The sequence below is a fragment of the Macrobrachium nipponense genome, chromosome 13 (assembly GCF_015104395.2).
Source record: "Macrobrachium nipponense isolate FS-2020 chromosome 13, ASM1510439v2, whole genome shotgun sequence".
NCBI classification, from domain to species: domain Eukaryota; kingdom Metazoa; phylum Arthropoda; class Malacostraca; order Decapoda; family Palaemonidae; genus Macrobrachium; species Macrobrachium nipponense.
The window spans coordinates 36,187,901-36,196,743 of record NC_087206.1 but is presented as its reverse complement, the minus strand read 5'-3'; the positions used below and the strand labels follow the sequence as shown (position 1 = coordinate 36,196,743).

Below are 8,843 nucleotides of genomic sequence, written 5' to 3'. Positions count from 1 at the left end.
GGTGTGAAAAAATACCAGAGAATGCCTTTCAAGCTCATGAATTGAAATTAATAAAAAGGATAACAAAAACATCATTAATAGATCCATCTTCATTAAGTAATAGTAGAATATAAACTTAATGTCTAAAGTTAAGAATATAACTTATATATAGCTTAATCTCTAAATATGCATACATCAATCTTAATTTCTAAACTTAAGAATATAACTTATAACTTAAATTACTAAAATATGTTATACCTAAACAAAAATGTAAAACGAATCATATACATTTAATAATCTAATATATACAGGTATGATTAAGCCGAATCTAAGAATGAACGATATCCTAATAAGAGAGCTTGATGATACATGGGGGGTTCTGCGAATCTGAATCTACCGAGGTGAGAGGCATCGTGGCGAGAGTGGCAGTAGAAAGGTGACAGTATAAGGAATGGGACGAAATTGAAGTAAGGAAAGTTAGTCAGACGAGATAAACTCCCCGCCGCTATAGTGGAAAATTTTAAGGCTTGAATATTTTCTAGATAGTGGCGTTTAAAGACCCGAGGAGATTTCCAACCCGTATACTTCTTAAGGTCATCAAAATTCATATTTGAAAAATAATTAATTGAGGTAGCTATAGCCCGAATATCATGAGCATGTGGAAAAGATTCTGGATTAGCTTGCTTTATGAAGTAGAGTATTGCTGTCTAATACCCTTGAATTGAGGATAGTACCCCCTTTCTCTCTGGCAAATAATGACCAGAGGAACATGAGGAGGATCTAGCTAAAAAGGCTTTCAGAGTTACCACAGGACATAGGGATGTATCCTGAGGTAGAGGAATAATTTTCCAAGGAGACATCTATTTGAGGATCTTCATTTTTAGCTAGGAAACTCCTATCCGGCGAGAGCAGTACTTCTCCTGATGGGAGGAAATCTAAGTTCTCAGGATTACGTGAGAGAGCTGCTAATTCTGATATTCTGGCACCTGAGGCCATGGCTGTAAGAAACAAACTTTTTCTCAGTAGAGAAATGTAAGAGCAAGATTCGTTGTTGATATCCGAGGCTAGTTTTAAACATCGTTTAAAACACGTGACCTTTTGAGGACGAATTGTAGGTCTAAGTCGAGCACAAGCTTTGGGAATGGATGAAAAATAAGAAAAATCTGCAAAATAATTAATATTAAATCCAACTTGAAAAATCTTTTCAGAGCCGACTTAATCGTAGTAATAGTAATAGCGGCTAGGCCTTTATCAAACAAGGTTTTAAAAAATGAAATGGCCAAATTTGGGGTCATTTTGAAGAATATCTAAAATTCTTTATAAACTCCGCTAATTTCTTAACAGCCGAATCATATTGCCTAAGCGTTGAATCCCTTTTGTCAGATTCTATGAATAAGACATTCTCCGGATCGATATATGCATCTTTATGAGCAGCAAATTTCATGAAGTCCACAAAGTTAGGGTTTGAACTACTCTTGAGGAAGCTGACACAGTCTGAGTTTGAACTATTTGTGTCAACTTTGGATGTGGGATCCGTCTGGGGTGGAGCTTCAGCTCTAGTAGGAGCGGAAACCAATTGTTTTGGGCCAGTTGGGTGTTACTAGGGCCACGATCCTTTGAAGAAACATAGTTGTGTAACACCTTCATCAGAAGATTTCACTGGGAGGGAACAGATAAATCTTCTTGCCAGTGGTTCCAATCTAAGGTTAATGCGTCCATGGCATAGGCCTGAGGGTCCGTTTGGTTGGGGGCTACGTAGCAAGGAAGTTTGTGGTTGGTGCATGTCGCAAACAAGTCTACCTGGAGATCTGGAACTAGTCTGGTATCCACCGAAATGAATTCATGTCTAGGGACCACTCCGATTCTAACGGCTTGGTTCTGGATAAGCGTCGCTATAACATTTTTTTACTCCTGCCAGATGTGTTGCTGACAGGAACCGTTTCTTTTTGCTGCCAAGGAAAATATTGCTACTAGACATGATCAGATTGGGTGATTTGGAACCTCCTCTGTTTATGCAGTGGACTACCACTGAATTGTCTGAGACTATCCTCACATGACTTGTCTTGTGGTGATGCAATTGGTTTCAAGGTTTAGAAACACTGCCATTGCTTCCAACACATTTATGTGAAACTGTTTCATATTGAGTGACCAGATTCCCTGAAACATTTGGTGTTGGGAGTAACCCCCCCAACCACTGAGTGACGCGTCTGTATGAATCGTCACTTGAGGAGGGGGGATTTGTAAAGGAACTGATTTGGTCAGTTTCTTGTACTGTGTCCATGGGAGTAGTCTCTTTATTAAAACGGAGGGAATTGTAGATACTTTGTCTCTTAAATGTATCTTTGCTCTCTTTTTCCAAACTCGATTGATGTCTTTGAGTTTGGCTTTCAGTAGGACGTCTGTTACTGAGGCAAATTTGGAGTAAGCCGAGAATTCTTTCTAAAGCTCGTCTTGTTATCATTTTGTTCTTGATCAATTGTTTCGTTGCTAATGCTATCTCTTTGGCTTTCTTGGGTGGAAGAGATAGCTTGTGCTCTTTCAAGTCCCAATGAATCCCCAGCCAATCGAACTGACTTGCTGGTTGTAGCCGGGATTTTTCGAAGTTCAACTGAAATCCTAGACTTTGCAAGAACTGAATTACTTTGTTTGTTGCTTTGTGGCAATCTTCTACTGTTTTCGCCCAAATGAGCCAATCGTCTAGGTAGGCTACTAGCAGTATTCCTTGGTTCCTGAGTTGTTGTAATACTGTCTCTCCTAGTTTCGTAAATATCCTGGGAGCAATGTTGAGGCCGAACGGCATCACCTTGAATGCATAGATTTTCTGCCTAGCGGAAGCCTAGGTAGGAGAGAAATTTCTTGCCATCGGAACATGATAATAAGCGTCTGTAAGATCTATTAGGGAGTGGTGACGGCCCTACGGGGAAGTAAGGTCCGTACCTGTGAGACAGTCAGCATACGGAACTTGTCGCAGAGAATGTAAGAATTCAGTTTGGACAAGTCCAGGACTACTCTTCTTTTGTTCGAATTCTTCTTTGGAACAGTGAACAGACGTCCCTGGAATTTCAGGCTTTTTACTCTCTTTATAGCTTTTTTCTGTAGGAGATCTTTGGTGTATTCTTTCAGATCCGGTGTAGGTGTCTGAAAGAAATTCACCGGAGGAGGTGGGACCCCTTCTTCCACTTCCAACCCAGACCCTTGGAAACAATACTGTGTGCCCAAGGGCTGAAGGTCCATTGATCTCTGAACTGGTACAGTCTCCCTCCTACCCGGTCCTTCTCATTGATTATAGGTCGGCTTATATCCTCTACCACCCCTTGCGCCTCTGGTTCTAGGTCCGCCACGTTGGCGGAACTGTCCTCTAGCTCTATTACCACCGGATTGTCGAGGGTATCCTCGAAAGGCTCCGGTGGCTTCGTAGGCCGGGTTAAATGCCGGAGAAGACATCCATGTTGCAGTGGCTGGTGACTGTACGCCCTGAGGTGCGGGTACAATCATAAATTGTTGTGGTTGAGTGGTTTTTGATGTCGAAGGTTTTCGACACTTGGGTTGGAGGATTTGTTTGTTGCGCTGCTGACGTTCGGAACCCCTTGTAAGTAGTAAAATACTTTTGTTTCTTCTTTGGGTTCTGGTGCTTTGCTGTAGGGTCGAACTTCCGTTTGGAAGAGAGACCCCAACAACGAACTCGAAGGTTTTGGTTCGTCCTGGCCGCCTCCTGTAGCACCTTGTCTACTTCTTCTTGAGGAAATAGATTCTTTCCCCAGAGGAAGAAGACTTGATCAGTCATTAGGCTCGTGCCTAATAGTCGCGCCTCAGCTAACATTTTCATGTTTTTTTTCCTGCAGCTTTTCCTGGCTGCAATGAATTTCATGAAGGTCAGCTGACTAAGTTTGTAAGAGGCTCTTAGCTAAGACCTTGAAAAGCTGCTCTTCTTTATATATGGAGGCCACCAAAACTCCCAGTGATGTCACTGCGTTGATGGACCTAGCCAACCTTGATCTTGCCTCAAACTCTGCCTTCAGTAAGTTATCCGGTAGTTTCGGGGAGTCTTTCTGAAAACAAAGAAGACGCACAGTCTGCAGTCTAGGTTTTCCGCGACTGTGAAAGTCGACGGAAACGTACCTGCCAGAATTCTCTAGTGGCTGGGCATTGAGGAGGGAGGTCGCATCCGTCTTTTCTTTGAAGGTCGGCCATTGGCAGATTCATCATTCTCAGGCCTTGAATTGTAAGCTCTGTGATCTTATCAATGAACGGAGAAGCGATGTCCTGTGGAGATTTAAAGATCGTATACGATCCTTTGTGAGGGGTTAATTTTGTGTTTGTACAACCCCAATCAGTCATAATGCGAGCCCAGACAGCTTGGGCTTGTTCCTTCGGGAAAATCACTGTTTCCTTAGGAACTTTTATTCCATTCTGGGGACTAATGGCATTCTCCGTCAGTCTGACAAATCCATTGAAAGGAAACTGAAGTCCTTCTGGGTAGAACTCGAAATCTGACAATGGTCGAGTACCCAGACCCTCAAGGGTTAGTGTGCCATCCAAGTATGGAGCGTGGAGTGCAAACCGCCAAGGGTTGTTCTTATCGAACGGCGGTAATTTTGATGCATCCGGAACTGTCGATGGAGCAGCTTGAGTTCCGGATTGGAGTATACCTGCGATCAGATCTCTGATCGGTTTTAGCTGCTCCGCCACTATGTCAGTCACCGACTGCGTGGCTGGAGTGGGAAGCCGGAGTAGGAGGAATTCTCTCATCCAGCCTCTCATCCACTACCTCTCTCTAAACCTTGATAAAAGTTTGTCTACGAGGAGGTCAGATTGTAAGTCAAGCTCCGACGTCTTGTGTTTAGCGGACTTACCCCTCTGTCCTTTGGAAGGAGGAGGTGCCTTGGCAGCTGCGAAGAATCATACTGACGTCGATGGCCTAGGGGCCGGAGACGACGCTGATTCGCCAACGGAGTTGACTTAGACGCCTTCGATGAAGGCTTTGATGCCTTCAAAGGCTTCACCTTGGGTCGGACTGACCTAGAACCTTCCCAAGGTGAAGGAACAGATTTATCGAAGCCTAGAAAAGAAGAGGAAGAAGAAGAGGGGGTAGGAGAAATGAAGGATCCTGCCGGAACCTCTTTACGCCATTACCTGCTCATCCATCGGTTCTAGATGGATGTCTAGAGCAGCCAACATCTCCCGTCAGTTGCTGGTCGTCCTGGTTTGGAGCCATAGCCGCTCGAATGGCTTCTATAATCGGAGCAGCTACTTCATTCTTTACTCCAGCCGACGGAGAACCGGGGAAACAGACGGGTAGCTAGAGTGTTATCCAAACACATAAGGGCAACCTTGTGGAGCGTTACGGCCGAATCCAGACACCCACTGTCGAAGACTTGCCTTGGCCGCCTTCAAACTCTCCTCATCCGCCTGTAAGAGGGGATAGGAATAAATGGGTCGCATTGACTAACACTTAAACTATAACTATGTCTATATTAATCAAACAATCAAGAATTGTATACCCATTTGTTACTTGATCTTACCTCATCGTTTAACAAGATTGAGGTCAACTCAAAACACCATGCGCAAGACTCCGGGAACCAGATCATGTACGGGGTCTGGCCTTCTTCAGCAATGAACGAGATCGAGCAATGAGCGTGGGACCGACAGCAGTCATGTCCCACCGGATCACTGAAATTCCAGGACATCCTTGGAAGGCGCAACGGACTTTCTGTAATATAATATTTTAAATAAGTACTCACTCTCCTTAATGAACTAACTTAGAAATAGAGCATGCCAGTATTCTTAACTTAGCATGCATATAAAGTCTCGTTGTAGCTAATATATTAAACGGAGAGTGTAACGTATGTTAAACGAAATATTCACAATTTTTATTCCGTATATCCCGGATGTCCGGTGATCTCCGGAGAAATTGACTATCGTATCAACAAGGTAAATCCATATTTCTTTTTAGGAATAATATTTAGTCATGCTAATCTCCGGTGAAGTATATCACCGGAGCCATATTACCGGAGCTGAGGATGTGTACATATCGAGAAAACGGAAAGCCTAACCGGGGAAGGTGTTCCCAATCGGCCTAGTCAATGCCGGAGATGGATGTGCCAAAACATCTCATACCACATGATAAAATCAACTAACATTTCTAATGGTAACCTTTAATAAGACGGATTCTCCGTCGGTGGATCTCCGGCGCAACGGAGTTCCGTAAGGTAATTCTTATTGAATTATCTACCACTCCACCTTTTCCATATCTTCCCCAAGCCATGGCGGGGGGAGAAAGGAAGGGGGGTTTATGATAGACAATGCTGGGCGGAATACCGAAAGAAACGCAAATGGCAGGCCGATAGTGGTTGATCTTAACCACGATGTTAATGGACCATTCGCGATAAACTTATAGCGCATAGTACCACCGAAAAGCAGAATTACCTATTAAAGTCAATTCTTCGGTAAAGTCGGGGAAAAACCCTATAGCAAGTGGTTTCCCAAGGACTACGTTTATCATTGTCAATAACACTTGGCGGTACTCTACGATACAATGTTATCGGTCTGGACCAAGAACAGAGGCCTAGGCTAACTATGTTCAAGAATGGTACTACCTCATGTATGGAAAACCTTGAATGAAAACATAAAATATAATAGTTTATCTAGATTAAACTAAAGCCTAATAACCTTAATACGTAGCCAAGCTTAAAGTACAATCAGGTCACGAAAGAGGGGGATTAATCCAGCCTCTTTTGCACACGGAAGGGGGACATCTTTCCCCAATTCTCTGTAACCTATGTACTTAGAACTGTTAGGATAGTCCTTAACTTAGACTAACAAAAGGGGGAAATAATCCAACCTTGTTAGTAATATTTGTTCGAGCGGGCTACTACAAGGTAACTGAAAAGAGGGGGATGTCTCCAGCCTCTTTCAGTACTAGACAATAGTTAATACACTTCGTATATGAACGACCAGTTCCTTATGATAAACCATAAAACTACATACACTGATATTCATAAATAAAGACATGAGTAAGCGAGGAAGAGAGGCCTAGCGTAAAACATCACAAAAGGCCAACCGTAACCGCGGCCCGATGGTCTGACGCGGTATTTCACCTTATAGACTAAAACCGTAAAGAATTTTCTCACGTTTTAAAAAATACTGTTTGGACATGTAAGATGTTAATAAATATGCACTACTTCTGACTGTCCAAAGGAGCCCTCTTCCTCGCTTAAACAAGACTACTTTATAATAATAACGGGACTCGTGAGGTCCAATATTATAAACTGTGCAAATACGTACAAACTCCTGAAGTTAAACTGAATTATAATCTGCACAGTAAACACTCTGTGAGACGAACTATCGAATGTGGCATTAAAAAGGAAAGCTAAAAGCTATCTTTAAACTACACGTAGGGGCATACCGAAACCAACATGCTTTGTTTACGATCGGTTGTGAGCGCATGGCCGGTACCATGCTATAAACCCCAAAATTACGTGTAAATACCGATTCATAAGCTGTTTTTTACAAGCAAAACAGAATTTATGGTACTTAACATTGGTCCAGGTGAAGGTAGAGCTTCAGCCAATGATGAAATAAATCCAGAAATCGTAGGAAAATACAAACACGATTCGCACAATTACAACGCTCACGAGTCCAAAAGAAGGATGTAAGATGGCGCTCGCATCGGGCGGGGACTGGGTGAGTCGGAGCGGTGTGGTGGAGACCGCTGTGTCGGCACATCCCGTGTTCATATGTTGACGAAGGAGTAATCTAATTGGAAGATGACCTGTGTTTAGTGGCTTTCACACGCCCTTTCTTTATACACGACACCCTTGAGGTGCTCGCGCGAGGGTAGTAACCTCTGCATACAATGGTTTAACTTCTCTGGTATATTTGGAAATTATTTATATCAGAAAAGTATTAAGAAGGACCTTTTCACCGGCGAACACAGGTCGACCCAGAAAAGTATTTTTATTTAATTAACTTACCAAGTACTAATTCCATAGCTAATTCCATCATTGCTAGAAGGTGAGATTCATAGATGAAAACCTATTGCAATTTTAATTGATAACCACATGCTAATTGAAAAATTTGTTAGCATTAACATAATGCTTATTTCCTTACCTGTTAAGAGAGCTATAGCAGTCGATACTGCCTGGCGCAGCTCATCTCAACTAGTAGAGGTGTGGAGTCAGACCAAGGTCACCTACTACATAGTGGGGGGGCCTTACAGCGAGGAATGCACTAAGTAATAGTAGAGCACAGACATTGCCATTGCCCTGGCCGCAGTACCATTAACAACAAAACAAAGCCAGAATACCAAAAAACTACCAACACCAAAGATTAAAAAACACCACCCTACCAACGATTCTGCAGGGTATCCAGTACCAAGAACCCCCAGAATCCCAAGGACCTAACGGCAGATTAAAGGCACAGAGTATAGTTAGGAATAATGAATTCCTAAGTTTCCCTCCCTACACTACAAATGGACCCAAGATACTGCAGTCATTAAAAACAGTTTCAATATCACGTAAATAGTGCTTTGCAAAAACTGGCTTACAATTCCAATGTGCATTGGATAATGGAAGATAATGAGAGGTTATACCTGAAGGGCAGAGGTGTAACCACAGTTCTAATCTCATGTGTCTTCACTTCAAGCACAGGTAAAACTTCCTCTTGTGAAATGAGGTCTCTCAAGAAAAATGAGAGAGCATTCTTGGAAAGAGGTTTAGAGGTGTTCTTGACAAGCCCCTCTAAGGTCTTGGGTCCTATAGAGATAAAACTTGAGCACCCTCATGGGGCAAAGAGACCTCTCTTCATCCAGACCTACTGAATCAAACAGGTTCTTAATTGTGAGACCTAGGCCAAGGTCTAGTAGG

The 8,843-nt window shown here is 42.8% G+C and overlaps 1 protein-coding gene across 1 annotated transcript in view; it reads left to right on the top strand.

Annotated features, from left to right (window-relative positions):
* LOC135225741 (uncharacterized) overlaps nt 1-8,843 on the top strand; it is a 133,731-nt gene that overhangs the window by 97,878 nt on the left and 27,010 nt on the right. The gene's annotated exons all lie outside the window — the stretch shown is intronic.